Raw genomic sequence first — 19496 nt, 5'->3', positions numbered from 1 at the left:
CCCACCACGCGATCCCTGGGAGTCTCAGACCTCCGCGGGGTGCGGGACTCCCTGGCGCAGGGGAGGGTGGCCGTGGGCATCCCATTTTGCCGCCGGGAAAACTGAGCTCTCCCCCGGCCGGCCGGGCTGCTCCGGGAGCTGTCACGGGGCTGCGACCCGAAGCCGGGTTGCCTGCGTGGGGAGCAGAGTTTGGGAGTCGGGAGGACACCAGCCCTTTTCTGTCCTCCTTTGTGGCCGAGGTCCCCGGGATCGGAGCAGTGCCTTTGGCACAGTCTGACGCATTTTCCAGCAGGGAAACGGGTCTGGACTGTGGAGGGACTTGGCGCCAAGGTTACCACCACCCAGGGTCCCCGGGGGAGCTGAGCCGCTTGGGTGTCGCCTGCACCCCAGCAGCGCCCGGGGGCTGCCAGCCCGACTCTGCCCGCCCAGGTGGTTCAGGTGTGTGGGCACCGATGGGGTCCAGCACATGACAGGCGGCCGAGCACGGTGTGTGCCTGCAGCGAGCCGTTGCCTAGTCTGGGTTTCGAAGGAAGAAGACCTGGCTAGGTGCCTCGCTGAGTGAAATCCTGTGTCAGTCTTGGATTTTTACAGAATTTTATTGGAGGGGGTGGGTGAAAAGGCCCCCCCCCCCCCACCCCCCGTTGCTCTGGGGTCTCTTGTGCTAGTAAAATCGGCTGCGAAACGTTACGTTGTATGACATTTCTGGTCAGTTTCAAAGCCTGGCTCTGCCGGTGAGCAGTCAGATCCGAACGTCTGCAACAGTCCTTACGCATTTGTAATTGACAGGAGTTGGTCGGTGTCAGCATCGGTAGGATGTAGTTCTGTTTTCTGAGATGTTTGTAGGAGAGAGAATGAAGACTACAACGTTATTAAAAAGCAGACTGTTTTTGCTGAATGTGCCCGACTGCATACACAATGCATCAAAATAGAATGGGCTGCTTAATTGTGACTTGGGCTAGGAAAGGCAGTCCATCCCTTACCGCAAAATGCTAGAAAATTCCGGAGGAAAATTTAACATGTTGTTTTCCTTATGTGCCCACCTTTCCCCCCCACTCCACCCCACCCCCCTTCTTAGCAGCTCGGGAAATACTTCTTTAATAGTCCTTGAGCTTAATTGCAACTGATGGTTCGTGGTGCATTATACATATGTGCATATATTGTGGGTGTATATACAGACGCACTCACATGTGCCTGCAACCTCAAACTAAGATTTTCTTCATATGGTCTGTTCCAGCATATTCATTGTAAGCTGGTCAGTTTGTATGAGGTTTTCTTTTTATTGCTGTTCATTTTAAAAACTTTGGAAGACTTAAAACATCTTTTTCTGGATAGTTTTGTGAATTCAAAAATTCTTTCTTAACTCAAACTTTCGGAGCCATTATGTGGAGAGTAGAGGAAAGGCTTTGGGGCCATAATACAGCCGGTCGGGTTCTGTCTGGAATGTGCCAGATACTATATACCAGCACTTCCTGGTCTAAGTGCCATGTAGTTCAAGCCCTGTGAGTCAGGGACTAATGAGAACATGGGTATCATTGAGAACATGGGTATCATTGCTTCGTGTTTTGCTCTGATTAGTTGGGGCGTAGGTGAGAGTATAAGTTATTTTCAAAAATACTGTGAGAGTTGATTGGTTGAGGAAGAAGTTTATAGACTGGGGAGCGTATCTTTAATATTAGTCTGGTCTGCATATTATACATTTTCCCAACCTTTATACCAAATTTAAGAAAATAATTCAAATTTAGAGTGTATTTAGTAGTATTATTTGTGGTGAGTAAACATCCTCTACCCCAGAATGTAGTTGACAATTTGTAGAGCCATAAAATTTTACTCTTGGCCTGGCCGGGTAGCTCAGTTGGTTAGAGCATCCTTCTGATGCACCAAGGTTGTGGGTTCGATTCCTGGTCAGGAACTCCTAAAGGGTATCACAGTGTGTCATCTAAGATTAATATTCTTGTTTCTAGGCAAGTTGTAATTACAAATTTTTTATCTCTTAAAAATAGTATTCTTAATTTTTTAATAGCCTCATGCTAAGCATTATGTTAAATGGCTTTCTTAAATGGCTTTGCTTAAACATTTATAATAAAATAGAAAGGTTTTTGCAGGTGAAGCACACGACTTTAAATATTAGAAGTTAAGGACTTGAAGAGGTTATTCATAGAACTTTGAGTGTGATTAAAAACCGCATAAATATTACCTCCAGAGAAGGTGAAGATTCTGTACTGTTGGGTTTAAATGAGAAAAGTAGGAAAATACAGAGGAAGGGTATTGAGGAAGGAACCTGGCCTGCACATTGTTTTTGTTCCTTTCATCCAAGTTTGGGAGAGAAATGGATTTTTCAGTTTAATAAGTATTGAAAAGGGTATTTAGCACTCTGTCTCTTGTCTCTGTTAGTAACTCTCCGTTAAACTATATTCATAACATGTCATTTAGAAACCAGCACAATGCCAGAGTAAATGTAACCAAGCTGTAAGATGTAGTAATAGCGGGGCATGACCTCATATTGTCTTCTGACAAAGTCCATGGTGGAGGGATGAGCTGGGCGGTGGGGGTGAGCTGGCTGATGGTAGTGAGTTGGATCATGGGGATGAGCTGGCTGGTAGGGGTGAGCTGGCTGATGGTAGTGAGCTGGGCCGTGGGGGTGAGCTGGGCGGTGGGGGTGAGCTGGGCAGTGGGGGTGAGCTGGGCGGTGTGGTGAGCTGGCTGATGGTAGTGAGTTGGATCATGGGGATGAGCTGGCTGGTAGGGGTGAGCTGGCTGATGGTAGTGAGCTGGGCCGTGGGGGTGAGCTGGGCCGTGGGGGTGAGCTGGGCCGTGGGGTAGGCTGCTGAGCACTGATTCTTCCAGCTTGCTCCTTTTCATCTAGAAGATGTTAAGAGGAGCCCAGCCAAAGCCACACCATCACCCAGATGACTTAGTGAAGGTTCTTTCCAGCAGTGACTGTCTAGCTTTGATTTGGGGTTTTGATTTTTTACTTTCCTTTGTTATAATCTTTAATGGAGCTTTGAAAGTAACTCTTTAAAATCTGGTTCCTAATTTGAGGCTTTTCCTGCGAGAGTTGGGGAATTTCTTACTTCATTGTTACTTAGTATTATTATTATTATTATAACTACCTAGCACTGGTACTTTCCTGCTTCTAGGAGAATCCTTAGTTCCACCTATTCTTGAACCAACTGGTCACCTGTTTCATAATTACAACCCTGTTGTTTATTTTTCTGCAAAGAAAAAAGTTTTCACTTGAACTTTGTGTTTTCCTGTAGTAAAGGAAGTTGAACTTTGGACTTCTGAAATTGTTTCATGATATAGTCCTGTGACCGCCATTAGTTTCTTTGATTTCACTTCAGAGTATACTTTTAAACAATTCCTACCCCTTTCTTAACTTTTGGATCTTTTCGTGGTTGTTTTTGTTGAGTGGGTAATTTGGGACTTGTGGTGAGTTTTGTTTAGATGGTTGTAATATTTGAAGAAGGGAAGGGTGAGAGAAATTAGAGTTAATTGCTAGCCTCCTAGATTTGCAATCCAAACTTTTCTCCTTACCCCTTTTTAAGGAAAAGAAACTAGAGAGTGGGTGAGGCAGCCCTTGGGAAGAAAAATAGCATCAAATGTTGATAAACTTTAACTTTGAAACTTTCCTGCTGTCTCAAAATTTGGTAGCATTTTTTTTGCCGGGGTGGGGGGTGTTTGGGGGGGTCTAAAGTTAGTCTTAATAACCCAAGGTTCAGGTTCTGGGCTCCATTCATGAACACATGCAATTCATGAGTACTGGGCTTATTCCGTGGTGGCAGAACAAACACTTAACATTTGGCCCTTTCCATTTTCAGATCGTTTTTACTTCATTCAGTTTAATGCTAACACTGATTTTCTTGGCACACTACTCAGTGTTCCCTGGGAAGTATAGGGTGTCCCCCCGAAAGGTATACACACACTTTGAATAGTCATAGAGGCAGTGTTTGTTAAAATACATTTCATTTTCCAAGTTGAGCTTTCAGCTGTTAAACGTGTGTATAGCGGTACTTTTTTGGGCGGGGGGGGACACTCTGTATAAACTGTTTTTCCTCTAAGATCCTGAGATGCCCTTTATGAAACCTCTTGCCCTGCCTGGTTTGGTGCATTGGTTAGAGCACTGGCCCTTGGACTCAAGGGTTGCGGCACGGATTTGATTCTGATCGAGGGCGCATACTTCGGTTGCAGGCTCGATCCCAGCCCTCCTTGGGGGTGTGTGCAGGAGGCAACCAATTTATGTGTCTCTGGCACATCGATGTTTCTCTCTCTCTTCCCTTCCCTCCCACTCTCTCTAAAAAAAATCAATGGAAAAAATATCCTCGGGTGAGAATTAACCAAAAACAAACAAACAAACAAATAACAAAACAACAAAAAACCACCCCTCTTATTACAGTAGACAAATTTCAGTGACTTCCTCCCCCTCCCCCTGGCCTCTAATTTATATAAACTGACGGTAAATCAAATCTCCTGCATTTGTTCAGGGACCTGACTTACGAAGTCAGTGCATCATCTCAGGTGAATAGTTTCAGAGCATGGCTTTCCTTTCTAACCCTCGGGGCTTTGTCAGGTTTGTGGGCCCTCAGTGTCTGGGGAGTGTTCCTAGTCTTACTTGTAGTCAGGTTAGGTCATATGACAAGTTATGCCCAATAGATGAGCAGAAGGTATATATGGCACTTCTGGATTGAGGTAGTTAAGAGCTGATAGGTTTCCACCATAATATCTTTCTATTGTCCCAGTGAACTTGAAGACCACAACTTCCAAGTGGTGAAGCAACGAAATGGATAAACACCTCTCATGCCACAATAGGCATCTTTTCTCTTCCTTGGTTTCTAGATTCTCCTTGGGCTTTCTGGAGTCCCTACTCTCCAGCCCTCATTCCTTACATTCCATCTTTCCTTGGTAAAGAGGCTAGCAGTAGCAGTTGACAGATATATGTGTGAATAATCTGAGACTCAGAAACAAACCAACCAATGTAGAATTTGTCTATGAGACAATAAGTTCATGTTCTCTTATGTTGCCTGCTTCTCTGTGAGGCCCATGATGTCACAGAGAATTCCCATAATGCTTTTTATATTGTTACTTCCACAACTAGTCCTTTAACTAAAAATCATGTTATTTTTTCTCTAAGAGAATGCCCATTGAGTCAGATTTCATACAGTACAAAGTCTTTGTTCTCCATTATCTACAATTAATAATAGAAAATATTTGTTTCAAAATTTTTAAGAATAATTTTTCTCTTCTTTTTTCAAGCTAGCTAAATTTTATTTTTTGATGTTTATTTACAACTGAGAAAATCCTTAGTCCTTTCTAAATCAAGATCAAAATCAACATATAATAAGGTGCTACATTATATAGGTCTCAGTTAATTTTAATCCACTGTTTATGAAAATTTAGCTTTCTATACTTTCTTAATTATATCCCAGACTGAGATTCTGCCATAGCCCAGTAGAAGTAGAGAACTTTTCCTATGACATAAAAAAAAAAAGAAAAAAAAATAATTTATATAAACTGACGGTAAATCAAATCTCCTACATTTGTTCAGGGACCTGACTTACGAAGTCCGTGCATCATCTCAGGTGAATAGTTTCAGAGCATGGCTTTCCTTTCTAACCCTCGGGGCTTTGTCAGGTTTGTGGGCCCTCAGTGTCTGGGGAGTGTGTCGTAGAATTCCATGCTTGTGAACCATTTCAGCCTCACCTGCCAATTTCAAGCTTCCAATTTCCAAGTCAATTCCAAGTGGTTTGAGAACGGATACATGTTTTGGTATCGAAGACTAGAACTGTGTCTCCTTTGCTTAATTGATCGCTTTTGTTTCTCGTCTAACATCCTGGGAGACAATGTCCTTGCAGTACTACATTTTGGTAGAGAGAACAGACACCCTCCCTTACAACTGTTGCCAAGGGTAAGATCCTCAGGAGCTGGGGGGCTGGTGCTGTGAGGGACTTGGAGGAAAGAGGCACATCCATCGCTCTCCTTGTCCTTGAACAAATATTATTCGGAATGTGTTTTGTTTTGTTTTTAAATGCTTATTTTGCTTTATAAAGAGGACGTAAAAAGCTATATTGTTACTGGCTCACATTCATCCCCTCCTCATTTAGTGGTGCGCCCACCATGTGAGCTAGCACTGGCGATATAAAAAAATAAAATATAAATATGAGTCAGAAATAGTCTCTGTCTTCAAGAAGCTCACAATTTGGTGGGGGCTTAATGATTCATTGGTAAGGAGTGCCTGGATAAAAGGAGTACCATTTTATCTTTTGCACTTTATCCCAGTTCTTAAATAAAACTTCAGCCAAGCTTCATGTGCCTGGCCCTTGTGGCTCAGTGGTTGAGCACAGACCCATGGAGGTCACGGTTCGAATCCTATCAGGGCACATGCCTGGGTTATGGGCTCCGTCCCCAGTAGGGGGCATGCAGGAGGCAGCTGATTGACGATTCCCTCTCATCATTAATGTGTGGTTTTTTTTTCTCCCCCTCTCTCTCTCCCTTCCTCTCTGAAATCAGTTAAAGAAAAAGTTTCATATGAATTTTGGTGGAAGCTACATTAATGAGTTTGTTGCCTAGTATTCTGTTCTGAAAATGGTGTGTGGTTGCATCTTAGGATTTGGTGTTCTCAAGTCCTTACAAAAAGAGGGCAGTCAAATATAAACGAAATGACCTTTTGAAAAGCCCTTAAGTTTAAATTACCCTTAAGATATACTGTGTTTTATTTACAATGTTTTTAATGATATCACCTGTATTTTATACATTGGATTTATATTGTACCATTTTTGTTGAAAACCAGATGAAATCGTTTGCTTACTTTAAAGAGATCTGTTGTTTGTTTGTTTGTTTGTTTTAAAGCCATCTGTTAATTCTAAGAAATGATTCTCATCTGGGCCTGCGTAGTACATTTGTGGAAGTTACTTTAAGTTTTACTGTGGTCCTTGCCACCTGCCCTTGTTTTCTGACGTGGCTGGTTGGGGAGGAAATGGTGAATAATTTTGAACTCAGCCTGGCTTTGAAAGATGGACACATTTTGGTTGAATGGAATTAAGATCAGCTCAGTGCTAAGTAAGAAGTGAAGGAGAGAAAAATGCAGGCAAAGAACCTGTAATATGGAAGGGTTTATAGTCTGGCTCATCTCAGCAGTTTTGTGTGTGCATATAATTTTATTTTGTATAAAAGCACAAAATCCACTTTATAGAATAATTGGAAAGTAGAGGGAAAGCCATATTAATCGACCATATTAATAATTTACATGTGTAAGTAGTTCTATAAGTGTCTCCTATCGGCTTTTTTTTTTTTAAAGCTGGAACTGGAAATGTTTTTTCTTCTGTAAATAATATTGGTAAGGTGCTTAATGCAGTTTCTACCTTCCACCTTATTCAACTTGTAATGCTTTCAGTATTTTAATTTAACCCATAATGTAGATGCAATACTACCATTAGCACTGTACCTTAAGGTTAACAGGCTTTCTTGGGTTGCTTCGGAAACCTAGCCAATTTTATGGGAAAACACCATTTGCTAGTCTAGTAAAAAGGGAGCCGAAAATGTGTTTCCACATTGACCCTGCCTTCTCTTTTGTTATAGTCACAGTTGACTGACTTGCAGTGCAAAGGGTAGCGCATATATCTCCACTCCCCTAATCCCAGCCATTTTATCCTTAGGCAGCTGTTACAGTGGTTCCCAGGGGACGCCCCCCACCCCCATGTCAGTTATACCAACATGGCCAGGGGCCATGGACTACATTTTGGGGACCATAATTTGACTTGTGACATACTGAAATACCTGAAAAAAAAAGACAGACTGTAGGCACAGAACATAAGATACTTCGTTTCATGAACACTTTACACTAGAGATACTGTTTTAGAGCCTTAATAAGAAATATAGAGGGTCCAACTTTTCTGCTATAATTGATATGGAGGTTAGGGCTTCTAAACCTATTATAGAATGGGAAATGTAAAGAAATTTTGCTTGAGATTTAGTAATTACTATATATTCTTTAAAAAAATTTTTAAATTGATTTTAGACAGACAGCATAGGAGGGAAAGGGAGGAAGAGAGAGAAACATTGATTTGTTGTTCCATTTACTTACATATTTTATTCATTGGTTGATTCTTATATATTTCCTGGCCGGGATGGGGGGGATGTTTGAGCCCACAATCTGGGCATATCAGGACTATGCTCTAACGGTTAGTAACCAGTTGAGCTACCTGGCCAGGGCTTAATTACGATCTATTCTATGTAGAGACTTCCCTTCTCGTCTTGGGCTTACAGTATGAACAGTGACTGATCTACGAATTAAAACTCGCAGGCCTCTTAGGCTCTGTGCTATTTTTTATTTATTTTTTTGGGGGGCAGAGAACTTTAAACACAGAACTATTTTTCTTGCTTGAGGAAGCTTGTGCGAGGCTAACCTGTATCTCGTTGCTCTGATGGGAATTACATGTGGCTGGGAAATATGGGATTTTACTCTACATGAGGACATTTAACAGAAATAGTCTTACTAAGGGAAAATACTCCAAAAGGAAGGCAGAAAGAAGTCTTTATTCATACATGCTTTGTTTTTAACCTAATCAAATAGAATGAAGCGAAAATTGGCTTTTTTCCTCTAATAAAATGACTTTAAAAAGCCACTTTAATGGAAGAGTCCAGACGATCTATTACTGTTTGGATGTGGTTATCCTGTTTACAGCAGGCGCCTTGTGATATGTAGCTTACATCTCAGCAGGAAGGGCAAACAATTCCTAACTCTCAATCCAGTTTATGTACTTGGGAGGATTCTGTAGCGAGTGACAGAAACTCTAGAGAGAGTAATGTAGGCGGAGAGGCATTCATTGGCTTACACACATGACAACGCAGGCACAGGCATGAGCAGCTCAATGCACATCCTCCATTCACCTGACTCCCTTTTCCTCTGGGTTCGCTTCTTTTCTCGGTTTGTTCTCAGTGTAGCGGGGAAGGTGACTTTGAATCCAAGTCAGAGTTCTTATCTTTTTTTCTGGAATCCAGTGACAAACCTCATGCAGGGACTTGCATTGGCCCAGTGCCCATCTCTGGGACCAATTGTGTAGAGAGAGTAGTGGGGCTTCATGGTTAGCCAGGCCTGGTCCCATGTCCACGCCTGCAGCTGGTATGAAAAGCGCAATGATTAATAACCGGACCAGAACCCAGGAGAGAAGGGAGGGGTAGGCCCTTAAAAGATGGGATGCTGGGAGACAGTGCTGGAGGAATTGGCCTTTTGTAAAACATTTAATCTCTCTTATTTTGACACCAACAGCAGTACACAGTTTTCATAAAACTATCATTTTTTAAAAAAACAGTTATTGGCCATAGACCAAAACCAAGACACCGATTTTCCTAAAATATTATCTTTTTTGATGTTACAGTTGTTCTTAAATCCTCATCCGAGGATATTTTCCCATTGATTTTTAAAAAAGAGAGTGAAGGGAGGGGGAGAGACAGAGAGAGAGAGAAACATCGATGTGAGAGAGACACATCATTTGGCTGCCTCACACACCTGCCCTGACCAGGGCCAGGGATTAAGCCTGCAACCGAGGTACATGCCCCTGATCGTAATCAAACCCGGGGCCCTTGAGTGTACTGGCCTACCCTCTATTCACGGAGCCAAACCAGCTAGTGCAGTGGTTCTCAACCTTCTGGCCCTTTAAATACAGTTCCTCATGTTGTGACCCAACCATAAAATTATTTTCGTTGCTACTTCATAATTGTAATGTTGCTACTGTTATGAATCATAATGTAAATATCTGATATGCAGGATGGTCTCAGGTGACCCCTGTGAAAGGGTCGTTCGACCGCCAAAGGGGTCGCGACCCACAGGATGAGAACCGCTGAGCTAGAGCAATATTATCATTTTTGAAAACTTTAACTCTAAAAAATGGCTCTTATCTAAATGCTGTTTCTTAAAAAGAAATTGAGATGTTAATGATACCTTAACGTGCACAATTTAAAAGGACTGCTTGTAGTTTGTCTTTGAATATTTTTTTTTATGTCAAATATGATTCTCTAAATCAATGCTGCTTGTTCTTAGGTAGATGGGCTACTTGGGAGAACCATTTCATTATCTTTGGCATCGAGAAAATGATTATTAGTCTAGTTAGTGCAGTTTTTAAAAAAAATATATTTTATTGAATTTTTACAGAGAGGAAGGGAGAGGGATAGAGAGTTAGAAACATCAGTGAGAGAGAAGCATCGATCAGCTGCCTCCTGCACACTCCCTACTGGGGATGTGCCTGCAACCAAGGTACATGCCCTTGACTGGAATCGAACCCGGGACCTTTCAGTCCGCAGGCTGATGCTCTATCCACTGAGCCAAACCAGCTAGGGCAGTTAGTGCAGTTTTTTAAACGTAATACAGGGGTGGGCAAAAGTAGATTTACAGTTGCATTGTGACACTCTTTTGAGTTAATGACGCTATTGCAATAACCATAACCTCCATGTCTTTTTCCATATGAACAACTGTAAACCTACTTTTGCCCACCCCTGAGTTGTACCATTTTGAAAGTGAAATTCTCAAGTCATTGCTTTCCAAGCTATTTTGCTGTTAAAACAGTGGTCTTTTAAAAACGTAACTGGAGACTGCATTATTATTGTATTATTTCTAAGGGGTGGTTCCCTAATGATAGCTTTTTACCCATGATCTCATACAAGTTACACATAAAGGAAGTACTTCACTGACTCTTAACGTTGAAACACTGCTTAAGTGTGTAATGTGGTATCTGTGTAATCATCAAAACAGTTGTCTGGCAAGCATTGCAGGGTAACGTCTGACCACCTTTGTTAAGTTTTTTTCCTGCCTGCCCTGCACGGGGGCACAGAGGTACTTGGAGTGGAGGTGGAGGGCTGAAAGGGAGGGGTGGGCACCCTGAATATCTTATCACACTACTAGAGGCTCAGTGCATGAATTCGTGCATGGGTGGGGCTGGCCACCCGCCCCGATGGGGGCCAATTGGGTCTGGGCCGGTGGGGGGTAGGGGACGCAGGAGGCTGGCCGGGGGAAGGGGCTGCAGTAGGTTGAGGAGGGCCTATGGGGGGGACCCCCTGATCAGGCCGGTTGGCCACTGCAGTGCGTGTCATAGCGAACTGATTGTTCTGGTTGTTCCGTCGTTCCGGTTGCTTGGCTTTTATATATATAGATTTTTATGTTCTACTTAATGTCTTCAACTTTGGTGCCATAAAAACAATTGTCATGTCAGCCTTCCGTCTGGGAATGGCGTGCACAGTAGCAGCTTTGCAGTTGTGCCTGGTAGTTGGGCCTTCAGAGAGTGTGAAATGCTGGTAGGTTATTGGTAAATGCATGTGTTGCACATAAAAATGAGCATCCATGGAACTGGGTGTGAGGTATCAATAAGAATCACAGGCGGGCCTGTGTATGTTCACACTGGGTCATGTTCCCTTGCGATTTCTTTAGCCCATCTGTGGAAAATCACCGTGTCTACTGCAGAAGCCCTGCTAGGATCCGACTTCTCCAACATTAATTCCATAGATTGCCTAATTAAGACCTGGAATCTGTTACAATAATACGAACTTCCTTACCTCTGCTCACAGAACTGTGTTTTTACCCACCTCACTGTCTTTCGACAGAACACCGTGTCAAAACATTATTCATTTTAGCTAAGGATACTATTCACTGATTTCAGTGTTTGATTTTTGTTGGAATGTACATGCTAATGAAAAAATTGAATTCCCTCGGAATAGGATTAGATTTGCTAACTAAAGCTCTCTCTCACATCATGCTGTTGATGAGTGAAATGACACCTGCAACTCCCTTTGGTGGCAACTATCAGTTGACAGCCTTGCTCTCAGTCTCATCGGACTCTTCCGACTTGGGGACTTGTCATGGCAATACTGGCTGCCACCAAAGCAGCAGCCATACACCAGGGTGTCATCCACCCACCTCGTTTGGTTTATAAGGACCTGCGCGTTGGCGCACACGTGTTGCCTGTAAAGAAATGGGTATATTGTTACTCGCCATGGGCTGGGTCTCATCGCCTCCCTTTTACGCATGACAGAACGGAGGCGTGCTTGGAAAGATGGCACAACGCAGGTCACACAGACTCCCAGGGAGGACCGTGAGCTGCAGCAGTCCTCCCTCACTTGCCAGAGAGCATTATTTCACCACGTCTGACAAATCCGTCTGACTTCCTCTTTCTCTATTAAAGTGAAAACCCCCCCACACTCCTGAATTGTTTGAGTGGGTGTCAAACCCGGTGACACACTGGGCAAGTGCCTAAAATAAAAGCTCTGTTGCTCGATTCTCTTTCTAAACAAAGTTTGTGGCAGTGCAGTGTCATCTGTACAGCTAAACTGCACAGTCAATCAGTTATTCCCAAGAATCACCAAGCATCACCGTTAGCATTAATTCTGGCTGCCTTAGCGAGGCAGTATTTTTCAGCGGTTTGGGTAGGATAGGCACTCTTAGGAGACGCCTCCTTGTGAGATTGTATCCTTGATGCTGGAGATGACACCTTGTTCTCCTGTTTCCTGTCCGCTTGCTCTGCAATTCCCTCCCAGGAAGGTGTCGGTCAGCCCACTTACCTGGAGGCAGGAAGCCTTGAAAAAACGCTCTGATGAACGGAGAGGCATGAATATGCGTTGGAGTTAAGACGTTTTCATAAGTGTGCAGACCCTTGTCAAGTACACGTCGCTGAAGCAAAACTTTGCCAAGCTGGGCAGGGAGGAACTCCTTGTGCTCGAGTGGATGTCTCCCATTCCAGGCCTGAAGGGCCGCGCAGGACGGCGGTTCTTTTGAAGAGGCGGCTGGAGCAGGTGTGGAGGACCGCCAGCTCTCATTCTTTAAGTGTTTGTGCTGTCGTGTTTTCCACTTGGGCTCAAAGTCAGTCAGCCGGTCACCTGGGAGGAACCATAGCCATCCGTCCAATACCCCCGCTCTACAGATGGGTAACTGCTCGGGACTCCCGGCAGGAAGCTGGCAGAGGGGGGACCAGAACGCAGGTTCCTTTCATTGTTCTGGTTTCGGGCCTAAGAACTTTTGTAGGAAGTTGGGGAGGTGGGGGTGGGGAGAGAGAGAATCTGTTCAACATGTCTGTCTCTATGAAACCTGCGTTCTTTTGGGATTACGTGGGGCGCGCTGACTCGGTGGGTGAGGCCATCACCGCACGGGCGTGGCCAGAGGCAAGGAGGAGGGGTGACCCAGGAGCTGGAGCACGGGACAAGCGTTGGCATCACCATGTGCCACAGGCTTCCAGGGCATCTGTAGCCCCCGTAATGCTGCAGCGTACGGTTAAGATGTAAATAACAGGAAAGGGTGAGCCGGCCCAGTAGCCGAATGTTCTTGTTCGTTGGATTAGCTTTGAAAACGAAGCTTTCCATCAGAAATGGTCTTCACGGCGCTCGCCATGGGATCCTCGTGAATGGATGCTGCCACGTGGAGATCTCCATTGCTGTCCTAGGGCCCCCCCCATCTCTGTACCCCCCAACCAGGGGATGACAGAGGGGGAAGGTGATAAAGAGGGAGGATGAGTTTTAGGGCTAGGGCCTGCTCAGGGACATGGTAGATGAACCATCGAGGGCACTTTTGGCTCAGGGTCCCTGAGCTTGTCTGGCTGTGAGGATGGTTGACGTGACTGAAAGGAGGGCTGTGCCCCTGCAGGGGCCAGGACAGGTCGATGTCTCAGGGCACTGAGAGCTGGCAGCACAGAGGAGAAGAGGCACACCTGTGAGAGGCCAGCTGAAGAAGGGGGATGAGGAGGCGACTGTGCGGAGACAGTATTCACTGGGTGAAACGGATGGGAAGGGTGATCTGTTGCATGTCTGGGAAATAACAGCATGACTGTAGACATGAAACAAGTCTTGCTACAAGCAGCCTTTGCAGCATCAGCCAGGGTTCCGTGCAGGGAGAGAAAGGGATATCATGTAGGAAGCCAGTTGCGTAGGGCACCTTTGTGGGGCTTGGAGGGCTGGGCTCCAGGCCAGGCCTTTGAGAACGACTTCCAGGACACCTTGCAACCCCTTGCCACGGGAGCTGCCACCTCTGCCATGGTCGGGGAAGTGGCAGGGAGGAGGGTGTCACTGAAATCACGGCGGGAAGATGCCACTGTAGCTGTGATCACAACGATGACAATAGTCATTGCTTTCGCCATCATAGCTGTTGGAGTTTGGAATGTAGCGTCTGGCCACGGCTGTGACAGCTTCTTGAGGCCCGTGAATGGGTGGCTCAATGCTGGAATGCTGCATCTGGCACTGCTGCCACTGTCCTCAACACCCTCAGTGCTGGAGACTGGGCAGGGGCATGGCCATGACTTTCTTTGCTAAGTTGAAAGCAGCTAAAACTACAGGCCGATGCGGCTCTGCTTCCCTCCTGCCTTCCTGATTTTGTGTCCTGCACCCTAACGGTGGCGTCAAGTTTGCAGCCTGAATGCTAGCTGTAAAGGAGTCTGGACAAATACAGTTTTCAGTTTCCCAACCTCTGCATTTCTGGAAGGCCTACTAGGAGGAGGTGGATGCTGAGTGCCAGCTGAACCTTCTGGACACTCATCTTATTAAAGACAGGATTTTAAGTGCAAGGTAGCCCTTTCTTGACAACTGTGATGTCCGTGAGCTGCTCCTTTTGAAGGGACCTGTCGTTGGCATGATCATGGCCGATGGACTGTTAACATCTGTAGTGACCTTTTGTGCGAGGTTGGCTTGTGTCTGTCCGACCTGCTGTCTCTGCTGCTGAGACATCTATGTTTTATGTCACTTGATCTCAGGCTCCCCTGCAACCTGCAGGCATCTCAACTGAAGCAACCACTTCGTAGGCTGGTCAGCAACCTGCGACTTCTGGGGCTTAAAAAGATGAATGGAGCCCGTCAGACTCTTTCCTGGGGATTTGAATGAAGACAGAATGGAAGGAATTTCCAATTAGGAGTCGGAGCTCGAGATGAGAGGTTTTGCCGTGATGTGCTGGGGTTGGCTGTACTCTTTCCTGAGACTGTTCAGTTTTCGGGAATTTGGCGAGTTAGCTGTCCAACACAGACATTTAAAAAATGATAATTAAGTAAAGGAGCAACAGGGCATTGTCATGGCAATGTGGTTTTGGCTGTTGCGTGTTGGAGCAGTGGTCAGATTGAGGAACTTGAGGGTGTGCATAAAAAAGAGGCTGTTCAGCATGGAGAGGGTGTAGAGCTGAGTTTTTGGTTCCGTCGACCTTATCTGACACAAAGGACTGTCTCTGGCATTGAATTGATGGAAGAAGTAAAACTTCACCTAGGCTTGACATCGTTACAACCTGAGAATATTTCCAGAGTTCAGGGACAGGCTGGCTCCACACCAGAGAAAGCTTTTGCTAAAGGGGCTGTGGCACTTCATGCTTGTTAGGGTCGCTCCTGTGGGCCTGTGGCCTTGTGCAGGGTCTTAGGTTCTCAACAAGGAATTCACAGCAGTGTTCTCTGAAGACCATCCCACGAGATCTGAGGGCTGTAGTGCCCTTTGAATGTGTGGGCGGGGGGTGGGGGGACAGGCAGGCTCCTCTGTGCTGACACAGGCCACTCACTGGCTGACCGATCGGGATATAATGTGTGCACTCAAAATTTCTATCCAACATTGGTTTACAACATTATGTAAGTGTTGGGTGTGCAACATTATCACTCAGCATCTGAATATACTATATCATGCTCACCACCAAAAGCCTAGTTTCCATCTGTCCCCATACAGTTGACCCCGTGTACCCGTTTCGCCCTCCCTTTCACCCCCATTCCCCTCTGGTAACCACCAATTTGCTACTCGTCTCTCTGAGTATTTTGGTGGTGGTTCATTTTTTAAAATATTCCACACGCGTGAAAGAAATCCTGAAGTATTTGCCTTTTTCTGTCTGGCTTATTTCATTTAGCATAATACTCTCAAGGTTCATCCGTGTTGTCACAAGTAGCAGGATTCCACCTTTTTATGGGTGAGTCGTACTCCATTTACACATGTACTGCATCTTCTTTATCCAATTTTCTGTCGTTGAACACTTAGATTGTTTCCATATTTTAGCTGTTATAAACAATGCTACAGTGAGCATAGAGATGTATATGTCTATTTGAATTAGTATTTTCTTGTTCTTCAGATACATACCCAGAAGTGGAACCTGGATCATATAGTAGTTCTATTCTTAATTTAAAAAAAAATTATTTCAGAGAGGAAGAGAGAGATAGGAACATCAATGATGAGAGAGAATCATTGATCAGCTGCCTCCTGTACGTCCCCTACTGAGGATCGAGCCCGCAACCCGGGCATGTGTCCTTGACCAGAATCAAACCCAGGACCTTTAGTCTGTGGGTGGACGCTGTATCCACTGAGCCAAACTGGCTAGGGCTATTCTTAATTTTTGAGTCCTACTGTTTCCCATAGTGGCTGTACTAATTTACATTCCCACCAATGGTGTACAAGGAGGGTTCACTTTCTCTGCATCCTTGCCAGCACTTATTCTTGTCTTTTTGATAACAGCCATTCTAACAGATGTGAGGCGATATCTCGCTGTGGTTTTGATTTGCATTCCCCGAATAATTAGTGATGTTGAACATCTTCTCATGTGCCTGTTGGACATCTGTGTGTCCTTTAGGAAAAATGTCTATTCAGATCCTCTGCCCACTTTTTAGTCGGGTGGTAGTTTTTGTTGAGATGTACGAGTTCTGTATATGTTTTGGATATGAACCCTTTATCGGATGTATGATTTGCAGGTCGTCTTTTTCTAGTCAGTAGGTTGCCTTTTTGTTCTGTTGGTTTCCTCTGCTGTCTGCACTCAAAATTGAGGTGCTGTGAGAGGGAATCTACTCACAAGCCCCACAGGCATTAAAATGCCTCCTGAACCACCTCTCCTTCCATTTCTTGCAGGAAATTCAGCTCCTTTATAACCTCATGGGGCCAATGTCCTATGTGTTGACTTGGAGCATTGTTCGGTGCACATGACTAGTTCTCATCGGCTATAGACCCATTTTCTACACTTAGAGCGCCGGCCTTATTCATCTTATAACTGAAAGTCTGTACCCTTTTACCAGCCGTCCCTCCCCCCTCACTTGCCCCACCCCCAGCCCCTGACAATCAGTCACCATTCTACTGTTTCTGCGAGTTTGCCCTTACGTCATTTCCAAATTTCAACGTATTTTACGGCTACCCGTGCTCTCAGGTGTCTTTGCATGTATGTATCCCTGTGTGGTAGGAATACGGTACAGTGGCTTGCTCCTGCACTTGTCTCCCCAGCGCCGTTTTCTCTGTTCTCACGGCTGTGGCGGGAATTGGTAGGATTTACCAAACGCACCACCGATTGTGGGGGTGGGGAGCAAGAGTCAAGGTTGCAGAGGCCACGCTGAACCACGCACAAACTACCGTCATGGGAGAAGGAACTGTGAGTAAGCAGGAAAACTGACGCGTCATGTCAGGCTGAGCGGGGCTGACAGCAGAGCCCCGGGGAGGGGCTGCAGGTCCTCCTCCCCAGGCCCAGAGTCATTCTGGAGTCTTCCTCCAGCTCCAGGCCGTTTTTACTCCCCGCTCCTGGCGTTATGTGAAACTGCGAGTTCCTCTGTTATCTACCTTAACATCACTCTGGAATTTTATTTTGCTTACCATATCGATGGGCGCTGTTCTCACGGAGAGGAGGCGGTATGTTAAAAGTTTGGGTTCAGGTTTTCTGGGCTCGACGTGGAGGTACATTAGGGAGAAAGAAGTGAGATAGAGAATTCCAGAGGGGACAGCTGCAGCTTGCAGTTCAAGGTCCCCACCCCCTCCCCCAACACATGCTACGTTAGAATAAGATTGAAATCTCTATAAGGGATGATTATCATGAGTACATATTTGTCTTTTTATTTACATAAATATACATATCTCTTAGCCTGAGGCATTTTTCATCTGTAAACATTGCCCAGAGGATGGATGGGAGCTGCTGGTCTGCAGAGCGGCTTGTTACTGTGTAAGTGCCCCGCCTCAGGGCCAGAACCCCGGGGGCGGGGGGGGGCGGGGGGTGCAGCTGGCAGCTCTCTCTTTGCTCCCGTGGCTCCTGCCTGTGCCCCTAGGAGCCGCTGAGGTGCAGACCGCAGATGTGCACCGTCTGTGTCGGCGGCTCCCAGCCTCGGCCTCCTCCCTGCCTTTGATCCGCTGCTAGCTCTCTGCCCATCTCTCCAGCTTTGTTTTCTCTCTGTGCCCATCGGCTCTCCCACGCGTCTCCGCTTTCCCAAGGAAAACCCGGCCTGTGCGGTCCCGCCGGCCAGGGCGGCTGCTGAACCTCGCCCACGTGGGGTGTCTGGGGCCCGGGGTCCCTGAAAACCTAGGGTGGGTCCTTCCTTAGACACCCGGGAGCGGCTCTTTACCCCTGGCACATGCGTGTGTATGTGATTTTTTTGTTCTATTTCTGGACTTGGAACTATTCCAGAAGCTTGGTCCCTAGATGGATAATATTTTACTGTTTATTTGATAGCCTTGTTCCAGAGGTTCGTGTTGGACTACATGTAGCAAACCACACACTCTTTTAAAAAGTCATTGAAAAGAAGAGCGATTGGAAATGGGTCTTTGGAGGGCCAATAGATAATCTCTTAGGGTACTTTCTTACTAAATGAAAGAATAAAAACGGTCTAATTGTATGTAGCATACGAATCCACTGTCCAAGCGTTATAATGCACATGAGAATTTAACCAGCATTTTTAATGTATTCAGTAACCTCTTATGATGAAGAACAGTATAGAAATACCATTACAAACATACTGAGTGGAAATATGTGTAGTTTTTCTCATTACCCGAGTTTGCAAACTTTTCACCTTCTGAGGTACTATTTTTCTCCATCGCTGGTACTGGTGGTGATTGAAGAAGCATCTGAACAGATGTTACTAAAAGCTCACAGCTCTCCTGTGGTCATTTTCTAATTTCTGGGGCCTGACTAGACGAGTGGATACGGCCAGAATTTCTTTTGTGCTTATGCGGAGCCCCGTCTTTAAGTAGTGCTTCAGCCTCACTGAGCTGTTCCTAAGTTTACTGAAATGCCTGGAGTGTGGTCCTCCCAAACCACTTGGCAAAGCCCCTTTCTCTCCCAGAAGTTGTTTTTTAAAATATATTTTTATTGATATCAGAGAGGAAGGGAGAGGGAGAGAGAGAATCATTGATCGGCTGCCTCCTGCACGCCCCCTACTGGGGATAGAACCCACAACCCCGGCATGTGTCCTGACCAGGAATTCAACCATGACCTCCTGGATCATAGGTCAGTGCTCAACCACTGAGCCACGCCGGCTGGGCTAGCCCAGAGTTTTCAACATCCCAGCCAAAGGGAAGCGCAAGTTCAAAGGCCTCACCATAAGAAGTGGGTGTGTTGCAGGACCAGAAAGGCCAGTGTGGCTGGCACCTAGTGAACGGGTGGAGAGGGACAGGGATGAGATCAAAGTAGCCAGGGCCAGTGGGGGTCTGTGAGCCTGGGTCAGGGGGCCTGGGTTTCCTTTGTTCTTAGTGCCCCTGGGAATTGCAAGCTTGGAGGCTGATTGTCTGGTATCCATTTCACAAAGCCATTGTGATTTGGGAGCAAGGGTGGGGGG

At 45.5% G+C, this 19496-nt stretch overlaps 1 protein-coding gene across 1 annotated transcript in view; it reads left to right on the top strand.

Annotated features, from left to right (window-relative positions):
* MAGI3 (membrane associated guanylate kinase, WW and PDZ domain containing 3) overlaps positions 1 to 19496 on the top strand; it is a 171789-nt gene that overhangs the window by 22173 nt on the left and 130120 nt on the right. The gene's annotated exons all lie outside the window — the stretch shown is intronic.

The sequence above is a fragment of the Myotis brandtii genome, unplaced genomic scaffold (assembly GCF_000412655.1).
Source record: "Myotis brandtii unplaced genomic scaffold, ASM41265v1 scaffold131, whole genome shotgun sequence".
In the NCBI taxonomy this organism is placed as follows: Eukaryota; Metazoa; Chordata; class Mammalia; order Chiroptera; family Vespertilionidae; genus Myotis; species Myotis brandtii.
Note: the sequence above shows the minus strand (reverse complement) of the source record. Positions and strands in the feature narration are given on the sequence as shown.